Below are 17,994 nucleotides of genomic sequence, written 5' to 3' on the forward strand. Positions count from 1 at the left end.
AAGGAAGAGGATAGTTGTAACGATATAACTGAAAAAGGAGTGGTATCCAGAATATATAGCACTCCTGTTGTAAGAAAAATAGAAACCTCCCAATGGAAAAACAATGGGCAAAAGACATCAACAGACATTTCACAGAGGAAAAAATGAGTAGACAAGGAAAGAAATATATACACATTTGTAAACAAATTAAAACCACAACAATTTGGCAACAACTCAGCTCTTGGCAATGACGTGAATACATGAGAAGTTGCATACGCTAATGATGGAAGTTTGAATTCGTAAAATCACTTTGCAAATCCATTTCACATTATCTCGTAAACATGAAGATGTCCATACTCTAAGCCCAGCCCTTCCTCCCCTAGGTAGAATGCACTAGAGATTTTTGCACATATGCCAAGGAGTCATGTACAAAAATATTTATAACGGGCTTCCCTGGTGGCACAGTGGTTGAGAGTCCGCCTGCCGATGCAGGGGACACAGGTCCGTGCCCCGGTCTGGGAAGATCCCACATGGCGCGGAGCGGCTGGGCCCATGAGCCATGGCTGCTGAGCCTGTGCGTCCGGAGCCTGTGCTCCGTGACAGGAGAGGCCACAACAGTGAGAGGCCTGTGTACCGCAAAAAAAAAAAAAAAAAAAAAAATATATATATATATATATATTTATAACAACATTTTTATTTTTACAACAGCAGGAAACTGCAACTACTAGTTTCTGGTCGACAGGAGAATACATAAATTTTAGAACGCTTGTACAATGAAATTCTATACAGCAGTGAAAATGAATGAGCCACAGCTATAGTCATTAACATGGATTACTCTCACAAATAAAATATTTAAAAAACTGTACATTGCAGAAGAATGCAAAGAACATGACTCCATTTGTACAAAATTCAAAACAATGCAAATTAAACAATGCATTGTTTAGGAATACATAGGTGTTTCTCATATAAGGTAATATATGTATTTAAAAAAAAACCTCTCTCATCCTACAAAACCATGCATTAAAAGTAAGACTTAAAAGCTTTTGCACAGCAAAGGAAACCATAAATAAGATGAAAAGACCACCCTCAGAATGGGAGAAAATATTTGCAAATGAAGCAACTGACAAAGGATTATTCTCCAAAATTTACAAGCAGCTCATGAAGTTCAATATCAAAAAAAAACAACCTAATCCAAAAATGGGCAGAAGACCTAAATAAACATTTCTCCAAAGAAGATATACAGATTGCCAACAAACACATGAAAGAATGCTCAACATCATTAATCATTAGAGAAATGCAAATCAAAACTACAGTGAGATATCACCTCACACCAGTCAGAATGGCCATCATCAAAAAATCTACGAACAATAAATGCTGGAGAGGGTGTGGAGAAAAGGGAACCCTCTTGCACTGTTGGTGGGAATGTAAACTGATACAGCCACTATGGAGAACAGTATGGAGGTTCCTTAAAAAACTAAACATAGAACTACCTACAACCCAGCAATCCCACTACTGGGCATATACCCTGAGAAAAACCATAATTCAAAAAGAGTCATATACCACAATGTTCATTGCAGCTCTATTTCCAATAGCCAGGACATGGAAGCAATCTAATCGACAGATGCATGGATAAAGAAGATGTGGCACGTACATACAATGGAATATTACTCAGCCATAAAAAGAAACGAAATTGAGTTATTTGTAGTGAGGTGGATGGACCCACAGTCTGTCATACAGAGTGAAGTAAGTCAGAAAGAGAAAAACAAATACCATATGCTAACCCATATATATGGAATCTAAAAAAATAAAAATGGTCATGAAGAACCTAGGGGCAAGATGGAAATAAAGACGCAGACCTACTAGAGAATGGACTTGAGGACACAGGGAGGGGGAAGGGTAAGCTGGGACAAAGTGAGAGAGTGGCATGTACATATATACCTTACCAAATGTAAAACCAATGGCTAGTGGGAAGCAGCCGCATAGCACAGGGAGATCAGCTCGGTGCTTTGTGACCACCTAAAGGGTTGGGATAGGGAGGGTGGGAGGGAGGGAGGTGCAAGAGGGAAGAGATACGGGGATATATGTATATGTATAGCTGATTCATTTTGTTATAAAGCAGAAACTAACACACCATTGTAAAGCAATTATACTCCAATAAAGATGTTAAAAAAATTTTAAAAGTAACAGATTATGGACTGTTTTCCTATGGAAAAAATGAAAAAAAATGCTATATCACTTTGTAAACAGAGTATTAATAAAACCAATAAAACCCCTAATAAACACATTAGTATAATCACAACATACATTGCATTCTTAATAAATAAATAATAATGAAAATATGAGAAAAGAGGAAGATAGCTTCTTAGGAGAAGGTTTAAGAAAGGTTGAGGAAGCTGCCTTTGGACAAAATGCCTGATGATCAAGGCGTGTGTAACAAGCACTTCCCACACAAGGTATTAGGCCAAAGTGAGCCAAGAGAAAAACTTGGAGTGGATGAGCTTCGGGAACAGAGATTCACAGCTTGCTGCATTCAGCTGTGTCAGTGTACTCTGTGTCAGCTGCTGCTCCTTGGTGATGCACATTTACATGTGGGTAAAAATACTGTATAAGCAATGTGACTCCTGTGTATATTGACACAATTCCCTTATTTACTTATTGCATATGAATCAATGGGCATTACAGTAACACCAAGTTGTAGCATAATGAACTGAACATATGTATCTCATAAAACTATAAGGCAAGGGAATGTGAAATACAAATTTGGGAGTCGTTACCTCTTTGGAAAAAGGAGTAGGACTTGACTAGAGGCACATACGGGCTCCAAAGAATGAATTTTCTTAAGCTGAATTATAAGTACACAGGTAACCATTTTATGATTATTCTTTAAACTGTAATATAACTTATCTCTGATATGAATGACAGATTTCATAATAAGAAGCCAGGCAAAGGATGTTTGATGTTTTCATTGTAAACAGTAGGAAAATATAAAATAAACAATCAAAAATTGAAGTTATTTATGTAATTTACTAAGAAAAAAACTAAGATTTTTCTTTGCTTAAAAACAAAATTTGCTAACTGTAAAATATGCAAGCAATGTAGAAAAGTATAAAGAAGAAATCAAAAGAAACAGAAAATTAAAAATCATCCAAAAAGTTCATCATCAAGAGACTTCCTTTTGCTGACTCTATACAGACGTACATATGTAACTTTACAGAAATGGGATCCTCTTATACATTCCAGTCTGCAACCCAGTTTATTTATTGCTATAAATACAGAATAATCATATTCAATGACTTTATAGTAGTATATACGAGTCCAAATGTACATAGCCAATCATCTACTGCTGGGCATTTAAGATATTTCTTATTTTTTTACTATTACAAACAATATTTCAATTAACCTAGTTTCAAATACTTCTTTAACACTTGCCAGAGATCTTCTTAGGATTCATTCCCAGGGGTGGAAATTAATGCCCTGTCACAAACTCTTGTTTTGGTTAGTCAGGGATAATATATATATATATATCTTATAGAGGAAATGCTAATTAATGTTTTGTTTTAGTATTTTATTTTTCTGAGGTTAAACTGTTCCTTCTACAACTGATTAGGTCCTAAAGAAAAAGGCAAGAGTCAGAAAACTCCACACCCCTCTCAGGACAGGGTGTGGTGGGACTTTTTTTTTTCCATTAAAGAATTGAATTCATTCTTTTTGTTGTTGGAACTTGGTTTTAAAATACCTGAAACAACGCTTCAGGGAAGGCCCAGATCAAAGGCTGAAATGATCAGACCAAGGATTACCAGCTAAATGGAGAATATACAATAAGTCCCCTAACCATGAACGAGTTCCATTCTGAGAGCTATTCGTTTAAGTCCAACCAAGTTAGCCTAGGTACCCAACTAACACAATCAGCTATATAGTACTGTACTAGGTTTATAATACTTTTCACACAAATAATACATAAAAAGCAAACATAAAGAAATCATTTTTAATCTCACAGTACAGTACCTTGAAAAGTACAGTAGTACAGCACAACAGCTGGCATCCAGGGGCTGGCATGGAGTGAACAGGCAAGAAGAGTTACTGACTGGAGGAGGGAGAGGAGGTGGGAGATGGTAGAGCTGAAGGGTCGTCAGCAATAGGGGACCGAGGGCAAGCTGCAATTTCACTCACACCTGACGTTGATGGAACACACGTTCACATCTTTGAAAGTTTGCAACTTGAAGGTTCGTATGTAGGGAACTTACTGTAAATAGATACGAGACAGACAGGTGGGCCCGACAGAAAGAGAAAAGGGGAATACAAAGGGGTTGATGAAGCAAGCAGCAGACAGATGGTGAGAGTGGTGAGAGCAGAAAGAAAAGCTGAGGCAAGAATGAGGGCACTTTGCAAAGACGTCTTGAGTCCTAAAAGGAGAGGCAGTGTGATGAGTGCAGGAGATCAGTGTGAGTCAATGGCACAGGCAATTGGGAGGCGACGTGGTCAGGACACCAAAGCACACTGGGCTAATGAGAAAAAAACGAACGAAAACCTACACTAAAAAAAAATAAATAAAAGAAACAGCAAAGATAAACTCAGTGTCTGGAGAAATGCTTGTTTGTGGGGGAAATTATAAATATAAAATGGGAGCATTAGTAAATGTGAACAAAGACTGCATGTTCAAACAACATTTTCCAATTAAAAAGTAAATAAATAAATACAAAATTATAAAAACCCTCAATGTCAATTAAAAAAGTAATTATTACGTATGAAAAAAGGTTTTCATATTACATATGAAAATCTGGAGATTTTCTTCTCCAGAAGAAAATAAAAATCAGTCTTAATTCTATCCCCTTTATCTCATGACTCTTCACAGTTTTTATGTATGCTACATATCTGAAATCCTATAGTATGTTATTTATTATATCATGAACACACTTCTATGCCACCAAATATTCTTTTTTCCAAATAATTTATAATGACTGCTTGGTATTTCAGTGTTTCTATGTATCATACTTAATTTAGCCAATTCCTTTCTGTTGGACATGGAGCCTGTTTCAAATTTTTCATATTATGAATATTGCTGCCCTGAACTTCCTTAGGGTTAAGTCTTTACACATACTAATGATTATTTCCTTAGCATAAATTCAGGCATGGAAATTGTTAGATTAAAGAATAAGAACATTTTTAAAGCTTTTAATATGTGTGGCCAAATTGCCCTCCAGAAAGGGTGTACCCATTTATACTGTCACAGTGATGTATGTGAGAGCTTTTGGCAAAATCATTATATTTTTTGAAGGATGGAAGAAAGCTCCCAGAAACTAAATTTTGACTATGAGCTTTGGAATTATGTGACATAGGTTTGTATCTAGCCTGTTCCACTTACTGGCCACAAGACCTCACGCAAGTCAACCTCCTAAACCTCAGTTTCCCCATCATATTGGGATAATACCTAACTAAAGTTTTTGACAGGATTAAACAAAACAAGGTATAAAAATGCTTGTTCGTGCCCCGGTCCGGGAAGATCCCAAGTGCCGCGGAGCGGCTGGGCCCGTGAGCCATGGCCGCTGAGCCTGCGCGTCCGAAGCCTGTGCTCCGCAACGGGAGAGGCCGCAACAGTGAGAGGCCCGCGTACCACAAAAAAAAAAAAAAAACAAAAAATGCTTAGCAGCATGCCTAATACATTGGAAACACTAAAGAAACAGTAAAGGGCAGTCCTCAGAAAGACTTTTTTTCCTAGGGTTTCACTCTGAAAGCATCCAAGAAAATGGAATGAGGTCCCAAGGGGAAGGAATTGAGGCCCCGGAGACACTGAAGGAGAGTATCAGGATCACTACGGAGCTGGCTTATAACCATGGGTCACAAAAAGCCATCTGAATGAGAAAACTAATTGAATCTAAAATCATCTACTAGTGCAGGTGTCAGTTTAGCAGTGTAGCTCCACGAGGCCGACACAACCAATACTTTCATCTAATGGACAGGGAGGAAATGAAAGCAACACAGAAATCTCACCCTTTTGCTACGAGGCCCAGTTGCTCTGAAGACCCCTTACAAGTTTTGGGAAAATTACAAAAGGAAGCTTACAAGGCCTGAGATGTGTAAGCTATCAGAGTTGATAATACCAACCAAGCAATATCAGGAATGATGACCTCAGAAGGAGGAAGGGAGAAATGAAGGGAGGGAGAAGAGGAGGAAGAGGAGGGGAAAGGGGAGGGGAGGAGAAAGGAGAAAAGAACCAAAGTGTACAGACCAGGTGAATGTGTCCCACTGTACTGGCCCTAGGAGGTTTCATTATGGGGGAAGTAACTCCGAAGATGTACAAATTAGGAGTGGGCAAGTGAGAACTTCTTGACAGATACTTGAATGAAGACAAGGATGGAGAGTGAAACTCTTGTTTTCGTTTTTTTTTGTGGTACGCGGACCTCTCACCGTTGTGGCCTCTCCCGTTGTGGAGCACAGGCTCCGGACGCGCAGGCTCAGCGGTCATGGCTCACGGGCCCAGGCGCTCCGCGGCATGTGGGATCCTCCCTGACCGGGGCACGAACCCATGTCCCCTGCATCGGCAGGCGGACTCTCAACCACTGCGCCACCAGGAAAGCCCGAAACTCTTGTTTTACTGAGAAGTAAAACAAAGGAAATGGGATTTGAGGAAATATGAAAGGAGGGGAGGGGTGTCTGGAAACCCTCAAGAAGAGCCAAGGGTTAAAGGGCACTGCAGCTACTTTGCTGCCCAGTGCACGGCCGCATGGAAACCTTCCTTCTCATGATACTGTGGAACAACAGGGCAAACACCAGCAAACCACCCACAACTGCACTGCAGGGAAGGGGATTAAGAAGGGCTCAGCCTGGCCTATTTTTCACCTTCTCATTGATGTGGCTTGATTTTACCAAATTAGGAAAGGACAAGGTAGAGACTTAGGGGATAGGAAAGGAGAAGAGTAGAAAGGGGGATAACGGAGGCAATCAGTCCCCACCATGGCTATTCCAAGGGTGACTGAGAGATGCAAGGGATGGGCCCTTCCTTTGAGGAGTTCCAAGTCCAGTTAGGAAGACAAAAATCCCTTGGTATGAAAATGCAAGCACATATGATAAATGGCCAGATTATAACAAAAGATGCAGAGGGGTGTGGGCTATGGGCAGGAAAGCTAGGAAAGCTTCCTGGCATAGAAGGCCTGGATGGGATCTGGACAGATTCTGAGGTGAGGGGTGTTCCATATTGGGGAGCTGAGCAGCTGGGACAGGACTGAGAAGGCATGTCACTGGAGACTTGGTGACATGTACCACTGTGTGAAAGAGGTAGGGCAGTAAAATGGAAAGTAAATTGTTCTTCCCACTTACTGGGAGTCCTAGTACTTCAGTTTTCTCACCTCTAAAACTAGGATAATAATGCCCTCTTTTCAGGGTTGTTGAAAGGGTGAAAAAAATGATATGAATAGAGCACTAACACAGTTACTGGTACATGACAAGTGCTTTGGAAAGTGATAGATAAGTTTATTATGTTACTACTCCTGGACATAAAAGCACAGCATAGAAATAAGAGGACAGGAGAATGAGAATATAAAAAGCAAGTTGAAGATTTCCAGAAATGAAAATGTTCACATTAAAAAGGGACAGGGCTTCCCTGGTGGCGCAGTGGTTGAGAGTCCACCTGCTGATGCAGGGGACATGGGTTCATGCCCCGGTCCGGGATATCCCACATGCTGCGGGGCGGCTGGGCCCATGAGCCATGGCCGCTGAGCCTGCGCCTCCAAAGCCTGTGCTCTGCAACGGGAGAGGCCACAGCAGTGAGAGGCCCGCGTACCGCCAAAAAAAGGGACAACATAAGGGGTGTTAAAAATTAAGGCATAAATGTAAAATAGATAGCTAGTGGAAAGCAGCCACATAGCACAGGGAGATCAGCTCAGTGCTTTGTGACCACCTAGAGGGGTGGGACAGGGAGGGTGGGAGGGAGATGCAAGAGGGAGGAGATATGGGGATATATGTATATGTATATCTGATTCACTTTGTTATAAAGCAGAAACTAACACACCAATGTAAAGCAATTATATTTCAATCAAGATGTTAAAAAATTAATTAATTAATAATAAAAAAAATTAAGGCGTGACAAGACCTGAATAGGATCTTACTGTAAGTTGAAGGGAGTTTTGCCCTAACTCATGGATTGTGCAAGAATGAACTGCTGTTGGGTTTGACCGATTGTAGGTGGGTTGTGGTGTGGTGTGTCTGAAGGCTACTGAATGCAACTTACAATGCTTAATAAAAATCTTTATTCTTTTAGTATATAAAAAAATTAAAGCGTGGATTACAGCAGGGCTACGTAATGTGTAGTCCATGGATCAGCATCACCAGCATCACCTTGGGAGCTGTAACAACGGCGACTTCTCTCCAGACCTACTTAATCAGAATTTCTGGGGGTAGAGCTCAGCAATCTGCATGTTAATAATATCCCCATCTTAAAGTATGAAAGCCCTGGACTGGAGGATGTGGAAAAGTTTCTTGGCCAAGAAATTAGCTCAAAGTAGATATACCTGATTCCAGTTAGCTTTGCCCTCAAAATTAATCTTTTCACATGTGCAAGAGGGTTATTAATGTATAAAGAGAAGCTTAGAGATTCTACAAGGAAAGTGAAACTATGAAAAACAGTTAAGATTCAATCTCAATTATAATAGTAGAAAATAGTCACAGTAAGTGGGATAAAGTTATGTTAGTTTATGTTATTCAATCATGTTCTCCTGATAATAAAGTTCTGAAAAACCTTTACGTTTTTAAAGCTTTGAGGATTTTAGAATTGTAAACCTGTATCAATTCATTTAATTCACAAAACTACCCTATTGTGATAGGTACTCTGGTCATCCCCAGTGTATAGATGAGGAAAGTGAGACGTGGAGAGGTGTCTAAGCTTAAAGGGCTAATAACTGGCAGAGCCAGGATTTGAAGCGAGGCGGTGAGACTCCAGATCCATGCTTCTAGCTGCTAGTCTGTGGTGCTTCACCCCCACCATAAATGACTTAGCCATCCCCTGACTACTGGGCACAGTGGTTGTTTCTAGTGTTTCAGGTTCATTAATAAATACTGTGAAGACCATATTTGGGTATAAGTTTTTAACCATATTTCTGATGATTTCTTTAGGATAGAGTTCCAGAAATTGAAATCCTTGGTCAAGGGTGATCAACAATTTTAAGGCAATTGTTTTCCAGACAATATGTTAAGAGGGTAGCCATTTCCTTACTCCACCTTCATTATCTTTAAAGTCTTAGTATTCTTGATCAACAAACTGGTATATCATTCTAAAAATTCTTACTTCTTTTGTCGAGTCAAAATGTTTGTATATGTTCACCAACCATGTGCTTTTCCTCATTTGAAAAGTGTTATAGCCTTTGCCCAATTTTTTGAAGCCATGGTTTTAAATTCTATGAGCTCTTTAGATATTGAAACTTTTAACCATCTGGCATACTTGCTGCAATATTTTTTAGTTTATTTCCCTTTTAATTTAATTATGACTTTTTACACATAAGTATTTTAAACGTTTTAAATGTTTATGTAATACAATCTATCAAAATTATCCTTTATGATTCTCTGTTACTTTCTCACTTTGAAAGAACTTCTGCATTCTCACAAAAAATATCCCCTGCTTTCCTCCCCACACCCCAAAATAGAAACTTTCCAAACTTCAAGTTTTAACTTGAAGTTACTATTTGAGGATATTTACAGTAAGATTCATTTTTTTCAGAGAGCTAAACAAGTTATGTGTGTTCATTTTTTTCAGGTGGATATTCACAAAACCTGTATAGGATCGAGAGTCAGAGAGTGGGAAGAGCAGAGGGCTAGAGACAGAGTCAGGAGCATTAACCAGGTCTGTCATTTATATCATTTATAGCTGTGTTTCTCTTGCAAGTCACTCTACCTTTCAGTTTGCTGGTTTCCTCATTTGTAAAAGACGACACCTAGCCTGCCCATATCCCTTATGAGTGCTTTGTCAGTCACTTACTGCTATACCAGCCTGTGTATTAGACTTGTTCATTCTGTATGCTCCTCCAACGTACCAGGCACTATGCTGGATTCTGGGGTTTCAGTGTTAAATAAGACATGCTGTCTGTGCCTGACGACCTTGAACAATGTGTATTAGCTCAATGAGTCCTTTAACAATCAATGAGGTAGATAATATTAATAACCCCAGTTTATAGATAAGGAAAGTAGGGCCTAGAGTGATTGAACAACTTGCCCAAGGTCACACAACTGATAAGCTGTAGAGATGGGACATAAGCCCAGGTAATCTAACTACAGAGCCCAGACTTTTAACCAATGTACTGCACTGCCTCTCCTAAGATGAGGCTGAAAATTGGCTGACAATGGCACAGAGCCATACTTTATTTGGAATATTTTCATTTTTAAGAGTGCAGAAAGAAAAGGTCACTTGGCCTCCTCACTCCCTTCTTCTCCTGATCACTTAGCACAGAAGGTGCCCTGTGGACGTAAGGATGAGCAGGTCTGGATCCGGACCTGAAGGTGCTCATGATCTGATGGACTTGTGGTCTGAAGCTGTGGTGGAGAACCTCGGCCTGAGGGTTCCCCTCTCACCAGCTCTTTCAGATCAGCTGGCAACTCTCCTCTCCCTGGCCACCCTATTCTGCAAGGGCTACCAGACTGGAGATCTGGGTACCACAGCTGGCGTCTCTGAGTGAACGGTGCCAACATAATGCCTGACAAGCAGTTGGAACTCAACTGATGCTTGTTGAACTAAACTATGTCAAATTATAGAACATTTAGAGAGACTCTGAGGATATGATCATTCTTTCAACCATCTACCTCCATTATGAGGTGAAAAACAAAACTTTTTCTCTCCTAAGTACAAACAGTTCAGTTATTACGGGGAACAATTACAATCTCTTTGAGCCTGCTTCTTTCTTTCTACATGAAAAACAACAATTTAAACAAGAAACATGCATGTTAGGAACTGCACCAACAAAGCAACATGGGTGAAAGAAGTCAAATAATTCCATTTTTCTATTTGATAGTAATTTTGCTTGTGTGTATTGAAAGATTTGTTGAAAGAAGAATATCTAAAATTAGCTTCCTCTCTGCAGGTATCATATTACCTTTGCCCTCATCACTGATAAGCATTCCCTGAGGGTGGAGGAAAACAGGTTTCCAACCTGGTTCCCAGGGGGCGGGGGGGGGGGGGGGGTGGGGTGGGAGGGGGGTGATCAATCATAGATGTGAAATCCATAAAAGCCAATTAATTCAGTTTACTAAACCTAAGAAACCTTCATCCTTCCTGTTTTTTCCATGTAAGGATAAACCTCAGAGACAAGCAGGGGCAAAGGATACGGGCCGGGTAAGCAGCTACCATATGCCAAGCACTGCGTTAAGTACTTTCCATATAGAGTCCATTTCAACCTGACAACTACCCTTTGGAGGAAACATTACCTCAGATTTATAGCTATCAAAGGGATAGCCACCAGTGAAAACTGAGGCTCACAGAGCTTAGATAGATTGCCAAAGGTCACAGAGATGGAATGTCCACTTTTTTTTACTTTTATTTGCATTTATTTTTTGTGGCATTTATTCCCAGGCCATAAGTTTTTGTTTCTTCAGTTTCTTCTAGCATATCTTTTTCTTCTGTGCAACGTCCTCTTCTGGTTTAGGAACAAACTTCTTTTTCTGTAAGGATCATCTCAATGTGGCAGAGAGAGCTTGTGTATGGGTTGATCCAACCATGATCTCTGTAAGTCCAGTGCCGCATCTTGGCGGCTTTGTTCACCTGGATGTGCTCAACGACCAGAGAATCTACATCTAAGCCCTTAAGTTCAGCATTACTCTCTGCATTTTTGAGCATGTGCAGTAAAAAGTCAGCACTCTTTTTGGGTCACCGACCCTGCGTCCAGCCCCACTGTTTGGCCTGGGCACACCTACCAACTCCACCATTGTAATGACGGAATGGCACACGTTGCCTCTTTGAAGTGACATCCTTCACATACTTGGTGGCTTTTTGGATATGCATACCCTTAATGGCCTGGGCAGTTTCAAGAGTGTTCTTAAAGTGAACATGAAGATTTGAACATCTTGACTTGCATGGTTTTGTGGGGTTTTCTGGGTCAGGTGAATAGCGAACCATTTTTAGAGGTCCCCTCAGGCTGCTTATTGGAAAAGGGAAAGTCCACTTTTAATCAAATTCTAGACTGTCCATGGCAGAAACAGACCTTTTTTTCCCCTCGTTTCACATTTTGCCACCTCACTCATTGGCCCTGCCTAATTTAAGGTCTGTTCATTTCTGTGGCTTCAAGTAATTAGACAGTTGTTCAAGCAACTGAATCCAAGAGAACCACATTCAATCAGCGTTTCCCAGGATCCACATTTGGGGGATACAGGCATAAAGCTCCCAGCAACTTTTCAGCAGACACTATCCATATGTCTGGATTATCTTCTGTCTTATGAATGGACAAATGCAGTTACCAAGACTACACTGTATTATAAAATAGGGACCACCTAAATCCTCTCATTCTCACTGACTTTAATAAAGGCACCTTGGCCAGAGGTTATTGGACTGTGGGAGGACACTTGAGAAAAAAGAAGGAAAAATTCAGTCATGCCAGTGTCAGGCAAGAATTGAACCAAAAGTACCAGGCATGAGTGAGGGTTATATGTGCCACATTATGACAATGGCAAATGGATGAAGTCTAACGTTCGTCCACCTTGAGCTAAAAGCCTCCCAGAAATGAGAGAGAGAGAGAGAGAGAGAGAGAAACAGAGAGAGACAGGATGAATGAATGAATGAAATTTGTTATGGATGAACTAGACTTTCCTGATCCTATTTAATGTTATGAGATGGAAATTGTCAAGGGGTCTCCTAAATTAGAAAGGCAGCTTTTTTTGGGTACCAATCACTGAGTCCTCAGTATATAAGCACTTCCTAAATATCTGATCCCCAGTTCTGCTTGACACCTGGCTTCCTTTTGTTTATCCTAAGAACACTTGGATGACAGTACCAAAGGATGACAGACCAGAATCCCATTTATCACAGCTAATGAGTAATTGAGTTCTGTGGTATTTACCTTGCAGACATCTCAAGCACTTGTCTCCTTTTCTCCATGCCCATGGCCACCATGGTTCAGGCCATCATCACCATCATCTGAATGGTTATAATCTCTTTAAATGGTTGCTCTCCTCCAAACTTACCCCCCATTAACCCAGCATCCACATGCAGCCAGAATGACAGCGCTCTAAACAAAAATGCTCACTAAGTCACTTCTCTACGTAAAACCCTCCAGTGGCTCCCTTTGCCCCAGGATAAAAAATGAAAATAACAGCCAACAACAAGTGGGTGCATAAAGTGCCAGGTACTCCATGACTTAATTCGGTTCTTGCAGCAACTTTATGAGAGAGATACAACCTTCGTTACCATTACTTATTGAGGCTAAGTGACTTGACCAAGGCCCCACAGCTAGAAAATGGCAGAACCATGACTCATACCTGGGACTGTCTGACCTCAGAGCACATACTTTAATCACAATGCTATCGGTGTGATGGCATGCAGGTTCTGTGACCTGGCCTGCCCGCCACTCCAGCCTTATCTCTTCATGAGACCCTCTTTGCTTTTATGCTTCAGCTCTTTGAGACACTTGCAGGTCCTCGACCTTGACACTCTGTTTCATGCGTGTCTTTGTTTGGGCACATGGATCCCTCTTCTATAATGCCTTCTCCCCTTTGTCTATCTCGTGGTATGTCTCATCTTTCAAGATTCAGCTCAAGTATTAACTCTTCCATGAACCTTTTCTGGACCCCTCCTCTCCTTTTCTAGTAGAATTGACCACTCCCCTTCCTTGTGCATCACTGTACTTTAGTTATGCTTCCATTCTAGCAACCACAATGCTTTCCTACCCTTACATAGATAAGTATGACTCTCTCCTCTTACACTTCTGTGAATTCTTTAAATGCTGGGACTGAATCTTACTAATCCATTTTACCCACAGTATCTAACAGAGTGCTAGGCATGTTGAAAGTTCACTGTAAATATTGTTGAATGAATAAAAATATTTGCACATGAAATATGATGCTTGGCCAAAACTCACCATGCCACTATATTGTGAGATTTATGTTAATTTTACTTACAGCGTCAATGCAATTAGTAATTGTTTTCTTTACCTAACGACTGTATATGAAACTTTGAAGAGGTACATGCAGCTTTAGGGTAACTAAAACTAGAGCAGTGGATAGGGGTGGAGAGAAGACACTGTAGCTGACCTGCCACACCTGTTTTCACCTGGGAAAGTATTCAGTGACAACAATGAGCTATCACCATACAAGCCAAATTTGGTATGGGAGTTATGGACATATCTACCTTAGCAGTGGAAATATGGATGATTCACATTTGAACCACAGTGCACACATTTTATTGTGCGCAATAAACTGACAAGAATAAAATTAATCTAAACGTTTAATTTAGAAGCAAGAACAACAATAATGGAAAACCATGACCAACTCAGGGCAGTACAAACAATGCTGTGATAACAAAGCATCCTTGCCCCAAATTCCAGAAATTCCAACTCTACATGTGTGCATATGCAGTATTGCAAACAGTACACCTGGCTTCTTGATTACTGGCAGCCAAATGGAATTCCTAACTGATACATTCTGGTCCTACCTCAAAGCCATATATATCCCCAACATTCCCACCTACCCTTGAATCTCAGCTCAAGGGAAACCTCCTTGAGAAAGCCTTCCCTGATCTCAGAGGACAGTCTGTATACACCCTCAAAGACCTTTATTTCTTTCCTTTAGAAAGCTTATCTTAGGGACTTCTCTGGTGGCGCAGTGGTTGAGAATCTGCCTTCCAACTCAGGGGATGCGGGTCTTGATCCCTGGTCAGGGAACTAGATCCCACATGCATGCCGCAACTAAGAGTTTGCATGCCACTAAGCAGGCCGTGAGCCGCAACTAAGACCTGGCGCAATCAAAATAAATAAATAAAATAAAATAATAATGAAAAAAAGAAGGAAAGCTTAAAAAAAAAAAGAAAGCTTATCTTAGTTTGTAATTACATATTCAATACTCAGTTATTTTACTAATGGTGGCCTCCCCAAAGCATCTGTAAACTCCAGGAGATCAGAGACCTTGCCTGGTTTTATTCATCATTTTTCTCCCAGTGATTGGTACATAGCCAGGCATTCTGCAAACATTCTGAATGAACGAATGAATGATGAATGAGTCCTTCACGTCTTACTTACTCATTATTGCCTTGTTCTAAGAATTATACCCGATTCCTTACCAGTCTCAAGCTGGTACTCAGTGCATCCCTCTTCATTATTCCCCTACCCTACCACAAGGCTCAGTCCTTATTTTCCAATCCTCTCCTCTCCCAATCCTTCATTTAAAAAGGCTCTTAGAAGTGGCAGCTTCTAACCAACCTGAACTTCCTGAACTGTGTGGGATGCAGGTCAAGGTCATGCAACATGAAAAAATGAACACAGCAAAGGAAAATGTAGTGACTGGAGTAGCTATTAGGTTATTTTAAACAGTCTACACAACTCCTAAAAAACGCTATTAATTCAGGAAAAATAATTTAAACCACTTCTATTTTATCACATAGACAAAAGTGGGTTAATTTGCTGATTTTTTTCCCCACTTCTCAGTATGTTTTGGCCTTGCATAGAAAAAGTCTTGGAAAGTAGCTGATTGTGTTGGTTGATGGCAAGAAGTAAGCTGCATGTGTGGTCTGCTAGCCAAATTATCTAGAGGTTGTTCCTAAATGACAGGGCTCCGCTTCCAGGATTCTTCTCCTCTTAAGGGTCTTGGCCTGCTCCTCTCTTTCTAATCCCCTGATCCCCTCTAACTCCTTCTTCTATATCTTCCCCTCTCGCCTTGTCTACCGCAAAGGTATGTCCCTGAGCCCCTTCACAAATATAAAACATCCACCCTATGAGATTCCTACTGATGAAAAATCCTATTCCTGTTACTTTGCTGGTCCTAGGTGAAGGCAGCAGAGAAAATGGGAAGTGTGACTGGCAAAGTTCTGCTTTCAGGAATAGGAACTAGTGAAGTGTTAATTTCTGGAAATCTAGAACACTTTAGGAAATTTCCTTCATTAATTTTCCTCAGTACCAGACCCTACTTAAACTGCATTTGCAAAGTCCAGTTTAAGAGAAAGAACAGGTAGTACAGAATTCATCAGGGGCTCTTTCCCAAAGCTCCTTTCTTTGAATCTCTGGGAGAGTTAAGACAAGTAAAAGAAATGTCCTCTCGGGAGTGGGCTCCCTACCCCAGGGGCCACCCGGGTGAAAGACTTTTGAAGAGAGCAGAGGTGGGACCAGTGAGGAACCCAGGAGATTAAGGGATGCGGCCAGTGGCGGTGACGTCATTTTCTTTTGGTACTTTCATTAGGCAGGAGGTGAGATAACAAATCAAAGGGAGGGGACAGAAGAAGTAGAGTTGAAAAAGATATGGGTAAAAAACAAGGAAGGTATAAATAGACACAAATACAAGTATAGGAATATCTCTAGAAGTTAAACTTGCATTATTTGATTTTTTAAAAAATCATCTATTTAAACTATAATTTATTGATTAAAAAATAATAAAAGATTCCATCAAACTGGTACTTCTTTTTTCTCCCCAAGGAATATAGCGGCTGGTGATAAAGCCCTGGGACTGACACCTTAGTTTGGTGTCACTGAGACAAGGTCCCCAAGGCAGCTGGAGGCTTGGGCCAAGGATCCTGCTCAGGGACTCAGGGCCCAGAAGGATGGGTGCTGACGCTGTAGCCTTCCACATGCACACACACTAGAAAACTGCCCGTTCTCTCATTAACACATGGAAAGGGAATACTTTCTGATTGTGTCACGGGCAGAAACAAGGCGGAGGCACAAGACGCTACCCAGAAGCCGCGTCTTCGTGCGCACTCCCGTTCATCCGCGAGGGCGACCCACTGCCCCTTCTGAGGACCGGTGAGCCCTTGGTCCGGTAAGGTGGACCCTGACTTCCCCCACGCCCCACGCCCAGTGTTCCGAGGCCTGAGCTGCTCCAGCGTGCGCCCTTCGCTTAGCCCCCAGCCCGCGGCCCCCAGCCCCGTCACTGCCCCTCCCCCACTGGGGCCCTTTCTGACCGCCCTCGCGGCCGGTGGTCCAGGTTACCTGGCGCCCCGGCCCGGGCTGCCTCACCGCGGGCAGCGCTGGCCCGTCGGCCGTGGGTTTCCACAAGGCGCGCTCAAGACGGCGCGCGGGGTCGGCTCCCGAAGCCAAGGTCACGCTCTCGGAGAGGCGCTCGTCCTCGGATATGTCCAAAGCAGCCCCCACAGACCCTCTGGGCTGCAGCCGCTGCCCCGGCCTCGGAGCTCCGCCCCTCTCCCGCTCCCGCCCCCTCGGGGTCCCCGACTGCCGAGTCCAGCTCCCCTCGGAGCCGCTCGCGGGCTGCTCTTCAGCCCTCCACCCCGGGCAGCTCCGTTTCCCTCACCGGCTTCCCAGGTCGTGCTGAGCTGACTCCGCTGGAGCCAGGCGCCGAGGGCCACGCGTCGGGTCTGGTTCTCGGGCGGCGGGCCCCGCGCTCGCGTCCTCTCCTGTTCTTTCCGGTGCCGCGCTGGGAGGTCCCGGACCCCAGATCCTGCTCCGGAGGTTGGAGAGACCCCCCACTTTCCTCCTCCTCGTTGGAGATGGAAAGAGGCTTAAGAGGTTGGGGGCCTACGACTCCTCCAACGTTCTCTGTGCTCAGTGCTAAGAGTGGGAAACTTTTTTTTCCGATAAAAGGCCAGAAAGTCACCGTAAAATAAATACAAATCGCGTACCAAAATTCTTACTCATTCTGCAAGACTCAGGTCAGGTGCTGCCTACGTTGCGAGATCTCGGTGCTTGCAAACAGCTCCCTCCTTCCACTCTCTTGCGCGAAAGGGCGCTTCGGCCCTCCCTGGTTAGAGGCAGACACCTGTTGCGTGTCGTTTCCTCTGCCCGACCTGACCGTGCTCTCCTTGAAGACCGCGACTCGGCCTGCCCTGCTCATCCCTGTACTCAGTCCCTGGCACGGCACCTGCCACCTATCAGGGGATCGAATACTTTA

The 17,994-nt window shown here is 42.3% G+C and overlaps 1 protein-coding gene and 1 pseudogene across 1 annotated transcript in view; both read right to left on the reverse strand.

Annotated features, from left to right (window-relative positions):
• CASR (calcium sensing receptor) overlaps positions 1 to 17,677 on the reverse strand; it is an 80,548-nt gene extending 62,871 nt beyond the window's left edge. The window contains exon 1 of the mRNA XM_065875938.1: positions 17,398 to 17,677. The gene's annotated coding sequence lies outside the window, so the exon portion shown is untranslated. The remainder of the gene's footprint in view (positions 1 to 17,397) is intronic.
• Positions 11,518 to 12,070, reverse strand: LOC136122633 (large ribosomal subunit protein uL22-like; annotated as a pseudogene).
• Positions 17,678 to 17,994: the final 317 nt, after the last annotated feature.

This window comes from Phocoena phocoena, chromosome 4, assembly GCF_963924675.1.
Source record: "Phocoena phocoena chromosome 4, mPhoPho1.1, whole genome shotgun sequence".
Lineage (NCBI taxonomy): Eukaryota > Metazoa > Chordata > Mammalia > Artiodactyla > Phocoenidae > Phocoena > Phocoena phocoena.